At 34.4% G+C, this 14262-nt stretch overlaps 1 protein-coding gene across 1 annotated transcript in view; it reads right to left on the bottom strand.

Annotated features, from left to right (window-relative positions):
* UBL3 (ubiquitin like 3) overlaps positions 1-14262 on the bottom strand; it is a 69064-nt gene that overhangs the window by 11480 nt on the left and 43322 nt on the right. The gene's annotated exons all lie outside the window — the stretch shown is intronic.

Below are 14262 nucleotides of genomic sequence, written 5' to 3'. Positions count from 1 at the left end.
CTAAATTATTACTAATGCTATTTTCTTTTTTATTTATTTAAATTCTGTAAAGACTTTTTTTTTTAAGAATGAGAATTTGGCATATGATTTCATTTCCATTATTTAATATATATGGGGGGGCAGATATGTTTGCCTTAAAAATAAAGGAAAACCAAAATTCATTATGCTTTTGTATTTAACTACTTCAACAATGTTCAGAGTTGGACTTTTTACAGGTTATCACTATTACTTTAGTATACATTTTTTCCACTGAAAAACTAACAAAAGAGGTGACACTGCAAGTCACACCACTAAACAGAAGAAAAATTTAGTTGATAATCTACTTAGAAAAAATAAAGGGAAAACACTGAGTTATATATAACTCTTTATCCTACAAAATTATTCAAATCTAAACAAATTAACCAGAAACAATAAAGAACTTTACAATGGTTAAAGGAGGAATCAATAATAGCTATGTTAAACCCAAATGCAGGATCATTTATTTTGGGAGGGCAGAGGAGAAGCTGTGTGTGACAAAGGACATAGATTCATCCTCAGTGGATAACCTAAGGTAAATAATGGAATTAACATTTCTGAGGTCCAATGAATTTACATTTCAAGTAAATATGTTTATTTATACCTTTTGTAAAACATTTCTAAATGTTCACTTTTTAATTTTTTCTCTATCCATAATTAACTTGATGTTATTTTTAAAAACCATGACATCACTCATTTCCCTATAAGTTACAGAAATGCAAGCGGGATTTTCTATACTTCTAGGCCTCTGTTAAGAGAGCAAATTAAGACCTTCCCAAAAGTTGGGTCTAGTCCAGAGCAGAGTCCTGGAACTAGCCTAGCTTCTTTATACATAAAGAACAGAGACTGTCATTGTACCAGTTTGACTTGTGCCTGGTCCCAGGTTAGCCAAGCTCTCTTCTTCAGCTACCAATACTTTTTTCTTCTACAAAAAATACCAGAACATCTTTAAGATGGCCAAGTCTACAATGAATAAGTTGGTGCCTACCACAGCACCATTTAGAGACCAGGTCACTGATTTACTATCTACCACCAACATGGCCAACACCATTCCCAGTGCCTCAGCACTTTGAAAATGTATTGAAAGTTATAAAATATCTCCTCTACAAAAATGCTAAGCACAAAGAATTCCTCACTTACTGGGATGTGACTGGATCCATTAGATGGAGTAGAACTAGATACCATACTAGAAATTAAATTCTAACTGTATGTGCATTTTATTTCCATAAAAAGTTTTTTAGAAGATAAAAGAAAAAGAAATCTATATTCCAGGTGAAAAGCTCTTTCTATATGTCCAGTAAGAATTTCTTGCTGCCTTTTTTAACCAGAATGAAATTTGAAATTAGACCAAAGAGCGTACGTAATACAGGAAGAGATCTGATAAAATCATACTGCTGTAAATAAGTAATACAATCCAGAAACTTTTTAAGTTCCATCTGAACAAAATTCAATAGTTTATAAGAATGATTAAATTTTAGGAAAGCACCACTTATTTATTTCATATAACAAATAAGTAATGAGTGATTCTTAAAGCAAGGAATGCAATATCTCTACAATATGAATTTTAGTTCTCAGAGATACACTATTTACAGCTGTCTCTTTATATGTGAATACTGATAAATATATACTATATACTTTGAATTTATATGGAATCTTTTAATGGCTTCATACTATTGTATAAGGGTCCTTCAGTCATTAATGCCCAAGAAATTATGCCCCTCATAATGGTTCAGCCACATGTGTTTAACGGGAAAAAAAATATAATTAAATTCAAGCTTCCTAAGAGTTATGTAAATTATATGAATCTACTTTTTCTCAGAATCATCTTTAAAGTTTAGAACTAATTTCTATTGGGCTTTTATTCAAATTATATTTAAAAATAACAAAGAAAAAGGGGGGAAAAAAGACTTACTTCTTAGAATCTGCAAAGACAATGCCAAAGCATACTTCAGACTTTCCCTATTATCCATCAATATGGAAATGGAAAAATATATGACGGTATATCCTTACTACGGAAATCTGTAGTTATTAAACAACATGAGGTATAGATCTATATGATCTGACATGCAAAGGTGTCCACAATATATTAAACTAAATAATATATACTCCCCATACCATAAATGGGTTCATGCAGCAAAGTTCCCAGAATTTATTTTAAAACTAATACATATCACTGTCACCAGTAAACTGATAGTTCACCCTTGTATTTCAAAATCAATGGTCTAAAGAATGTATGTGCATCTCAATTTTCAGAATGTTGGAAACTTTTGGCCTCTAGCTGTGTTTGACAGGTTTAAAAACATTTTTTTTTTTTTAATGTTTACAGGGGGACATAAACTTTTTAGTTTGACACAGAGCTTACTGAGCCCTACTTATTCACACTGGCCTGCTTCATACACTTATACCTGCCTGGCCCCAGAAAACATTAAAGTTTATTACTCATGGTAGAGCTTTGGGCTACAAAATCAGAACAAGATACAAGGTAAGATTTCAAAATCTATTGAGAACCTAATCACCCCTCCAGGTAGGGAAAAAAGAAAATATGAAAACTCTAAGTCTATAAATACATAAATCTAAGAAATCATCAAATATTACATTTAAAACTATCTAAAACTGACAATAACAGTTAAAGACTACTTCAGGAAGAAAGTTTATGTCCTAAATTAAAAATAACAGCAATAAACCCACAAACTTAAATTGCTGAGTAAAGTAACACATTGCCTGAAATGCTTCTGGTGCCTGGTACAATGGCTGGCATATAGTAGGTGTTCAATATTTGTTGACTAATATTTCAGTTTCTTTAGTTTCAGTATGCAAGTGGAAATGCAGACTGGAAAGGCCAGCACGAAGATTCAAATAAAGGCTTCAGGATTCTGGGCATTTTATCAAATGGCCAGTGTGGTATGTAGAATGGGAATGCGGGGGCGCCTGGGTGGCTCAGTCGGTTAAGGGTCTGACTCTCGATTTCAGCTCAGGTCATGATTTCAGGGTGGTGAGATCGAGCTCTGCATCAGGCTCCATGCTCAGTGGGGACTCTACTTGAGATTCTCTTTCTCCCTCCCCCCCCCCCCTAAAAATAACAAATAAAATAAATCTTAAAAAAAAAAGAATGGGAATGGTCATTTTTTGATAGTTGCATGGACATGTGGATAGTTCCAACATGTAAACACCTCAGTGCTTAATTTGTCAGGCTCTGGATCTTGTCAGTAACATGCCACAGTTTATATGAATACTATAATTTAGTAAGGAATTTTCAAAGGTAAAATTAATTCTGATTGTACTTAATTTTCAAATGAATTAAAGACTGGGTTATTGATATGGAAAATTAATGGATGAGTCTGGACTTGTTCCTATGTTTATCTCTGTGTGACAACCTTGTTCCTAGACTAGAAGTATACATCTGGCCCAATATATAGGCAAGTGTATCTTAGGGCTGTAACACCAATGGAGGAAAACACTAAATTTCCATGCTTTCTTTAGAAAAAATTTTGAAAGCAATCACCCAGATAAACAACTGGATACACAGGTTAGTCAGTAGTTAATTACTCCTGTATCATAGTAAGAACTTTCTCAAGCTTATTCAGATAAATAATGTCAATTATACCTCCTCTCAGTAATTGTATGGCAATTCCTATAAATGTGAGCTAGTTTCCTTTAAAAGATTATGTTCCATTTATTTAAATATTTATTAATGAAAGATCTTTTTACTTCTTTGAAGCCATGCTAAGTCAATCTATAAAATACCTTAAAAGAACTCTTGCTTGTGGGATACTAGAATTCTTGACACACTGACAATGGATTAAAAACTCTTATTTACAGCTTAAAATAAGGTGACATACTACAGGTACATACTTGTCTAAAAATAAAACTGTTAATCAAGACTCCAAATGACTTGATATGAGATGGAGCTCCTATTCTGAATAAAATTCCCAAGGGATGGTGTTCAGATTATCCAAATGAATGATACATTTCATAGTTACTTTTGAGGCAAAACAAATCCAAACAAGTCTCTTAGCGAGGTAGCAACCTTAATCATTTCCTGTAAGGCCAATGGAAATGACAAGAACTCTTCTATGCATGTAATTTCAAATTATCTCTATTTGTCAGATTATAACAATTTGGAGAAATCTCATCTAGAACTTAATTCACACAACAATTTGTTTTCAACTCATCAGGGTGAAAAAAGAGGAAGTAAAAAGGGAGACTGGAAGATGGAATTAATCGGAATGGTCTTTGGAAATAAAACAGACAAGTATGGAGATGGATCATGCCCTTTAAAAGAAATATGACTGTTTTTTACCAAGAAATCAACAGGTCGGTCAGAAAAGAAATTCTGCTCCTTCCCTGCTTTTGTGTTCTATCAAATAAATAAATAAAATCTTAAAAAAAAAAGAGAGAGAGAGGAAGGAAGGAAGGAAGGAAGGAAGGAAGGAAAGAAGGAAGGAGGGAGGGAGGGAGGGAGGGAGGGAGGGAGGGAGGGGGGAAAGGAAGGAAAGGAATTCCCAACTTCTCCTCTCAGTCTCCTAAGATTAAAATGAGTACTGAGGTTACTCTACTTCACATTCAAGTGAAGAATCTTTTTGCCTTTGTAGTGCTCATTCCTGCCTTTTTTGCTAAAGGGCAAGCGCAAGTGGCCAGTGGAAAGATGTCAGCCTTTCTTTGCAAGTCACTTTTTAAGAGCTCTCAATTTATCTCAAGGGGATCATACAGAGTAAATAAAGCCAACCCCAAAAGGTTACATACTATACGATTCCAAATATATAATATTCTTGAAATGACAAAACTATGGAATGGAGAACAGGTTAGTGGTAGCCAGGTTTTAGGAAGAGGGGAAGGGGGAGGGGTGGCAGTATCTATAAAAGGGAAGCACAAGGGATGCTTGTGAAGGAACTGTTCTGTCTCTTACTGGGGTGAATGGTCACATGAATCTGCATATGTGATAAAACGGCACAGAACGAAATGCATACACACACAAACAAGTGCATGAAAAACTGGAGAAATCTGAATGAAGTCTGTGGATTTTATCAGTGTCAATTTCCTGCTGTGAGCCTGTACTACAGTTATATAATATGACGTCACCAATAGCAAATCCAGGTGAAGGATATATAGGATTTCTCTGTACTATTTCTTATAACAAGTGCATGTGAATCTATAAATTTCTCCAAATATGATATTTTAAAAAACTAACACTGAACTTGCTAAAAATTTATATGGTATTATATGTCTGTCTTATTCTTATTTGCATTTGAAGATGAATAATGCTTTTCAAAAAAATAACCTATGAAAATAGAGGCTTGATCTAGAAAAAAGTATATAAGTCTATCAGTGACTTATTTTAAGACAGTATGTATAAATTTTAAAGATCGATAAGCATGTTTTCTTGTCCCTAGAGTTATAGATTTTAAATGGCATATTTTCAATTTTTGCTAAACATTACAGAAAAATGGAATGAGGGAGAAATGTGCTCATTTTTTTTACATAGGACTGATTTAAAACAAATTATTCAAACAATTGCAGTGCTAAAATATGGTAATCATATATTTCATAAACTTTCTTTTAGTTGTTCATGTATTCAAACATTTTCTGAAACAGACACTGTGCTTGTTGCCTGGATTACAAAAGATTTAATATGAAATCCCTTGAGAATTTCATAACCTTGAAGCTATGAGACATAAAAACATAATTATGGGGGAGGGGGTAGCTAGGATATAGAATTTTAAGTGCTCATAAATATTAGCTGAATGAGTTTTTAAAACAACAAAAGGAGAACCTGTGAGTCTGACATTCTAGAGTCGGGTCTATATGGCACAATGAATAAAGAACGAGAAATGCTAACACTTGACATTTACTGTGTGGCTTTACTGTATCTCCGGTATTGCTCTTAGTTACTACTCACCTAGCCCATTTCTGAAGCAGGTATTACTACCCCATTTTAGAGTTGTAGGAATGAATTTAGAGACTTTAGTAAGTGGGTAAGCTGAGATTTGAACCTGGGTGTGCTAACAACACAATATTTGATGTTCACCACTCGGGTCAAGTGAACCAGGTGGTCCCAGCAAATTCCTTACCATGGTCTTCATGTTGTTCTCCATCATCATTTCAACCACTCTTGCCCTCACTATGGTCCAACCACAGGTACCTTTTCTCAGTTCCTCAAAAGTGCCAAGTTCTTATTTGCCTTAAGGCCTTTACATAGGTTGTTTCTTGTGCGTGGAATGCTTGGTGCCCCACACTGCCCACCCCAATCCACACACACTCTGGCTTACATGTATTTGAGATGGGATGGCATAAATAAATCCTCCTGAGCCTCATCCTCCTGGATGAAATAATGAAACTAAATTTTTGAAGAAACAGTAGAAAAAGAATTTCAAAATAGAATTAGGGAAGCCAAGAAAGCATTCCTATTCCCCACTGGAATGAAGCAGCAATCCTATTTATGAAGAAGTTATATGAGGCATCCATGGAAACAGATTTTTAACTTCTAAGAAAATATACCTGAATTCTTGTATATGCATTTACTTGTATTATGGAGTCATAAACCAAGCTACACTGAGATTTGCTAAATGGACTGAAACTACAGGATCTTTTTCTATTTTCTTTTTAGTGCTCAGCATGATGTTGATTCTAATATACATGAAATATAAAATCTTTATAGGTAAAAACTCAGTGGAATTCCTTTTTATTTATAAAAACACTTACCTACCCTGAACGATAGGCAAAGGGGAGGCTAGACAGTTCTCCAGTGTAAGTTCCCAAGTAAAGCTTTTGACATCTCATTTTAGTTGGAATGTGGATTTCCAGAACATTTAACTCACCTTAAAATGTAGATTGAGAAAGACATTCTAAAGCAACATTTAATGCTTTTTAAATTATATGAACCTGTCAACTATTTATTCATTAAATTATTTTTTGATCACTGAACACAAACAAGAAACTGCTGAGTTATACAAATGAATTAACAACAATATTAAATTAGCCTACTTGCTTTCTAGGAAATGTAGACTGATTTTTTTTTCCTCATCAGTGAAGAAACAAAGAAACCATTGGGTTCTTATAAGTACAGTTCAGAATCAAATAATGTAGCTCAAAATTTATAAGGCTTTGGTGCCTGGCACACAGTCAGTGCCTAATTAGCTATTATCACAAATTATCTATCCTCATCATCATCATAACCATCATTAGTTTAGTAGATCACATTTATACTAACTATACAATGCTCTCTCTTTAAATACTTTATAACACACATACAGTTTAAAATAAGTTTGGGAGACTTGTAAAATTAAAATTCCATATGAAGACTGAACAATAAATTTTCTTGAGAAACCCTGCAAATTATTCTTAAAATTATAATTTTTCAAGTTCCAAATCCTATAAACTTAGAAAACATGTTGGTTCTGAAATTGAATTACAGTTCTATACTATCACTTTAAAACTTAACTGTAAGATACAAGCCAGCTGCTTTAACCAGATTTCAAATATGCAAGTGCAGTAGTCTAATTTCCTATACATACTATCAACTAAATAGCAAATTTGAATGAAACCAAAGTAGTCTCTCTGGGACACTGGATCTGTATCTAGGGAAACCTTTGTTTTGAGAAAGACTTTCAGGTCTTATGACTCACTTAATTAAGAACAACAGTTCAGTACAACAGTTTCTGTCAACCAAGTACTGAAAATATTAAATTATAGATAGAAGAAAGGGAACTGGCAAAGGCAAAGCAATAAAGAGGACATTGGGGAAGGGAGAGAGTAGCTTTTCCTATATTCATAATATTATGTTCACATATTTCAGGAGGATGACAATTTTCTTTTCTCTGCCCATCTCCCGTTAGTAGAAATAGGATGGTGTACGTTTTTTGGCTAAAAGCCTGAAATCATGGGGAAGGAAATTAATATTTATTGAATATCAACTACGCACCAGAAGTTTTCCTTCCATATAGTATCTCATTTGAGTAGTTCTAGCACACATCTTATTTTAGTATCTACTATATAATTCTTTTTCTTGTCTCTAATCACCTAGCTACTCCGATAAAACGGGTAGAACACAGGATGAACCTCTTATATTTGTCTTGGCTTGCCATTATTTGAGCCTTGCACCATATTCCCCTTGAGGTGAGTGCTTGCCCTTTTGCTGGGGGTATCAATTCCCAGATTCTTTCCCTCCTACTTCTTCTATGCTATTATCGAATTCTCGGTACTACTTTAAATCTCATGTCTTTTACAATTTTCCTCATTCAACTTTTAAGACTTTAAGATTGGGGGGGAGTCTCAGAATTCATCCAGTTCACAGACAGGGAATAGACAAGGGAAAAGAGGCCCCGGGTGGCTAGCTAGTTAGTGGCGAAGCAGAATAGCACTGCCCAGGTTTTCTCCCTGAAGTCAGGGTTTGTTCTAGCACACTTCAGTGTCTCCCCAAACACTCTCCCAACCTCTCCCTACATCCTTCTAAATATTGGACTTATGTTTTATTCAAACAGCCACTCCAGAAGGGCTTGCTTTTCTCTTAGGATTCACACAACTTTTGAGACAAAATACTCCTTAATCTGCTATACGCTACCTGAAAACTAATTCTGTTTCTCTGAGTGATAGAACTTCTAGGGAATATAAATGTTAAGAGAAAAAAAAAAAAAGCGTTCGTATGTATTGTAAAATAAATTTGGAAGTGCCAGGTTAAAAAATTCAAAGAGGGTGTCTGCCAAGAGCCAGGAGGAAGGGAAATGGAGAGTTAATGTTTAATGATTACAGATTTTCAGTTTTGCCAAATGAAAAGAGTTCTGGAAAAAGAGTTCTGGATGGTGGTGATGTTTGTTGATTATGAACGTATACTGTACATTTAAAAACGGTTAAGATCACAAAGATCTTAGTTTGTTACAAACCAACAAAGATGGTTTGTTAACAAAATAACTTCCCATTAATAATTAATCTTGATCCTCTGATGTTTTAAAGTATTGAAATGTAATAAAACAGTTGGAGAGTAATCTCATCTTGGTAATTCTGATATAATAAAATATTTCATTTTATACAAAGTATAAAAATGGTTAAGATGGTAAATATGTGTATTTTACTACAATCTAAAAGCCAAAAAATATTTACAAAAAAATTCAAAGTTTCTTCATTGCAAAAGTTCTCAGAATCTTTTATATGCCAAAATGACTTTGTGAATCTTTAAGGGGAAGAGGGACCTGTGATTCTACTTTCAGATGACACTTCAAACGACTGAACACACAAAAGTCTGGTAAACAAGGTACTAGGCTAGATGCTGTAGGAGATACAAAGATGATCAAAACATAATCAATCAGTACTTAGAATTTGCTATAAAGCATTCAACCACCTCAGGAGGCAGTGGGGCTAACATAGGCAGGCCACTGAAAAAGTTTATTTACTGAATTTCAAATTTGTTGGGCATAATATGTTGATGTGGAACCTCATTTGCACGTAATGAAAAATCAGTACTCAGTCTTATGGCATAATATTTTACCACAAAAAATTTTGAAATGGTTGTAATTAAAATAACCTATTTATATCTATTGCTAGAGGACGTCAAAGTGACGTAATTTTTTTGCAGTATAGCTGTGAATTAAATATTTGCATCACTGCTGTATGAAAGGATAAGATATTCCCAGAGATGGTCTTTAATGTTAGACTAAAACTCACATTAAGATGGACATCTTTTTTTTTTTTTTTGAAGATTTTATTTATTTATTTGAGAGAGAGAGAATGAGAGATAGAGAGCACGAGAGGGAAGAAGGTCAGAGGGAGGAGCAGACTCCCCGCCGAGCAGGGAGCCCGATGCGGGACTTGATCCCGGGACTCCAGGATCATGACCTGAGCCGAAGGCAGTCGCTTAACCAACTGAGCCACCCAGGCGCCCCTAAGATGGACATCTTAAAAACACACATTGGAAAAGGCTTATTTTTCCATAAACTTTTTTTTTTTTTAAATGAGGAAAATGGCTTAGACTTGATGCCATGGCTGTGGCAAGAAAACAAAATAATTTTAATGTGTGCCTTTGCCCTATAAAAATGAAACTAATGGTTCTCTGAGGGACTGTCCTAGATGACTATTAAAAAGTCCCCTCCAGCTCTAATACAAAAAGGGCATGTTATCTGAAATATAACAATTTTATTATGTATGATAAAAAATATGCATAGGATATGTAAGCATTCAGTAATGACCAAGTTATTCCAATCAGTCACTTTTTATTTGAATTAATAGAGGTGGAATGATGCAAACCCAGTGCCTTCATTTCCTCATCGCTAACTCTGATCTTTAATTCCCTATAAATCTGCCTACTGAAGCCACACTACTGAACCATATTCTTGAAGGTCACTTACGACCATCTAATAAAAAACATCAAATAGCTTCTTCTCATTTCTCATCTTCCTTAATCCCTCTGTAAACATCTGACACAGCTTATTCCTTCCTTCTTGAAAGTCTTTCCTCATTAGGTTTCTGTAATTCCCCAAATGTATTTTCTGAAACACTAGCCTCCATGAAGTATTCTGGGAGAGAAAACAGTTCAGCGGTCAGGTGAATTTGCAAAACACTGCTTCATATATTCCTGTCTTGGAAATCTGCCATGTATGTTAACATACTAAAAACCCAGAGAATTCTTTTAGTGAACAAATTCATCTAACTTTAACACAGTTGCAGTATTTAACCACAGAACCAATTTTTCTTTCATATTACCTGTTACCATCCCACAGATCTAGTTTTTGGTAAAACATACTTTGGGGAATACTAATATTCCTGCTTTTGACCCTCTCTTTTAGTTTTTCTTTTTCCTCTTGTACTCCAAATATGGGCTTTCCAAGGTTCCCTCATCAATCTTTTCTTCCCCAACACTATCAGAGATCTCATCTACCCCCGAGGCTTCAATTGCCACCTACGTGGAACATTCCCAAACTAATTCTCCATGGGGCACCAATTTCATTTCTCCAACTGCTAGCTGACCATTTCTAATTGGATAGCCTGCTGTCTCTTCAAAATTGATCTGTTTAAGTTTATTTCTTCCTAAATAAGAGGTATCTCTCCTGACTTAATTTATTGCTGCTAAATTCTCCTGGTCTCCCAGTTACTCAGGCCTGAAAGCTCAGCATCGTCATTTACCCTGCTCTTTTTTCCCCCTTTACTAGGTTACTAAATTCTTTAAAATTCTCTTTGCTGCCTCTCACCCCCAAACCATCTTGCACGTTGCCAGACAATTTCGACACTTTAAAATTTTGTCATTGTGCTACAGGTAGCTAACATTTACTATCACTTACAAGTAGCATACAGTACTTTGCATGAAGTATACAGTTAACTGTTACACAACCGTAGGGGCTAGGTACTATCACCTCTATGTTGTAGTAAGGATGCTGAGGTTAAGTAACTTAAGATCACATAGTTCATAGTCCAAACTTCTCAGTCCAATCCAACTACTATTTCCCTATCTAAATTTCTATTCCAACCAAATTGATAAATTCATTATAAATCCTATCCTGCCAAGAATCACAAGAATGAATTCCTGCTTCTCTTCATTCAGTTCTAATGCCTCCTTTAAAGCCTATGTGACCACTCTAGCCTCCACTGCCCCTTCCTCACTCAGTTTCTACCCAATCATGGGCATGTGCTGAAGCAGTCCTATATATCCATGTTTGCCTGAGACAATTCTGATTTACATTTGTGGTATTACTATTCTAATGAACAGTGCTCCCTTTTATTCTCAAAAGTATCTCAACCTACATAATAAATTATAAGGTCATCCTACATGTATCATATCATTTATTGCAGCAAGATATATTTTATTTATGTCTTAACTCCCAAATTAAATCATTTTTGAGGGTGGTAAATCAATCTTAAAACTTCTTAATAGTTCTCTTCTTTCAGAAGTTGCTAACATATCAACAGGAACAGTTGTAGAGATGAGGCGCCTTTGGCTGCTTTTTGTTTCCCAATTTAGATCATTTTAGATCAAAACAAGAAAAAATGCATATTAAATTAATTCATATAGTTAACCTCATATGATTTACTGTGCCTGAAAAATAGTAGGTACTTAATATGCTGGAAGATGAATGAATAATGTACCAGAATATGGCAGACTACAGACAATATTCTTAAAATATTTCGATAATGTACATGTAACAGTATAACCAGGAAGCAGATCTACCAATAATTACCAAGAAAAAATTTATTTTAGTATTTTTTTACTGTTACAGTTAGGTGATAATAGACTATTTTCCATACACAACTATTATGAAATATAAGTCCTGAAACAGACCACAGTGATAATGAAAAACCATTGCCCTGAAGAGGAAAGAAAGACATTTAAAAAATCATTCTATTCTTTACAATATGTTTGTCAGTCAACTCATTATTCAAAAGTGATAGCAAGCTCTCCTATTTAAGAAGAATACATTTTGTCTGTCCATGAAGAAAACAATTGTTCCAGGCTGCCTGTGCTTTGCAGTCCTATTCAGCTTGCACAGACAATTTGCATCAACCTGTGACTAGTGATACTGTCACTTAGTGGTGCCCCAGATAGCCATGACCTCATGTGCTCTTAATATGGAAGTTCTCATTTATAAATTAATGTCTCTGGAATACTCATGGATTCTTACTTGAATACAAGTGTGCTTTAATTATTATTTATTAAATTTTGAAACTAATAATGTATCAGTTTACTTAGGATTAGGGTGACGAATTATTCAGCAGCAGAGCTCTACATAACAAACAGGGAATGAAACAAGCAAGTGTGATAAATGCATCCACATCAGCAGATAACATTAAATACAATTATTAGTAAAATATAGCATAAGATCTATGCAGGATATACTATCTAAGAATGTTAATTAACACAATCATTGAATGCTAGTCATTGGAGGTGAATACATTATACTATTCATAAAATACACACACACACAAACCCTGAATATTCATAAAAAGTTCTTACAGAATATAAAGCCAGCAACATCAAAACATCTAGTATTACAACACAGAAAGCAAAACAAATGACAGCAGATGGTTACAAAGAGGGGAAATAGAGAACTGCAGTACAAATTACAACTAAAAGGGAAATGTTCACAAAGAAATGGTTTAGGAAAAGGTCAGGTGAACTGGGGAAAAGTAAATGACTAACAGCAAAAGAAGAAATATTTATAAACAGGAAAGATTGTTATGAGCAGATTAGATAATTATCTGAATACATGGACAAGAAAAGAGCAGGAAGTATCATTGCCAGAGAAATAATTCAAGAACTAAAGGACCCCGGCACTGCGCTGAAAATACCACATTATACTTTTTGCAAATTTAGAAACTTAGGTCCAGAGAGGGATAAAGAAAATTCGTGTAAGGTTATGAAGAAACCAGAAGATAGAAATCTTCAACTGATGCAGTTCAGTTAAGTATGACAACCCTCGGACTTGGACTCTATGCTGAGCAATGTTTTTGGGGTTTTTTTTAAACCAGTGAAATAGCTTATGTTCGTGTCTATTAAACACCATCTGCAAGAATATGTGAGAAATTTCAGAAGTTGTTAACTTATATCAACAATAACACAGAGTAACTAACACCATAAAACAGATATAAAAGTCTGGGAAAGATATTTAATGAGTCTCTGGACCTATTACAAGAACTAATGACAGCATTCCTATCACTTTCATTTCCTAAATTAGATTTTCTTTTATTTTCAGAATATTGATGATGTTAATGTTTGAATAATTACCAATTCGTAAGGTACTATCCTTACTTTATCTTCAAAGATTTATAAAGTATGACTATGGCATAAAAGTTGCTATCTTAGGTAATATAATAAAATAATTTTTTCCCAATTTTCTGCAGAAGCAATTCAACAATGCTAAGAGGCACTCCCTATTAACACCCCCCCCCAACTCCCCCATCTCTCTCTCTCTCTCACACACACATGCCAACTTGTATGTTGACCTTTTCTGGCCTAGCTTAGTTCTGTTTGTTAGGTGAAAAGTAAGTATTCAGGTAAAAGTTAATGTGGAGAATATGATAATGAATCTAAAAGTTAGAAGAAGATATGAAGAACATGGATGCCTCAACAAGGGAGGCTGCTAGTGGATATGATTTTAAATGTTATTTTGATCACAATTATTTTTTCCATAGCTGCTTGTTACAAGGTTTTATTAATTTTTCTTCTGCAGTGTTTACTGCTAATCTATTCTTTCTCCATCCCTCAACCCCATTCCCTCTGTCAACATCCTAGTTTAGACCATTATCACTAGTTATCTACTAACTGGTCTT

The sequence above is a fragment of the Callorhinus ursinus genome, unplaced genomic scaffold (assembly GCF_003265705.2).
Source record: "Callorhinus ursinus isolate GAN/ISIS: 27379988/994484 unplaced genomic scaffold, GSC_fseal_2.0 scaffold7, whole genome shotgun sequence".
Classification (NCBI taxonomy): Eukaryota; Metazoa; Chordata; class Mammalia; order Carnivora; family Otariidae; genus Callorhinus; species Callorhinus ursinus.
The sequence above is the reverse complement of the archived record's forward strand: the minus strand, read 5'-3'. Positions and strand labels throughout refer to the sequence as shown.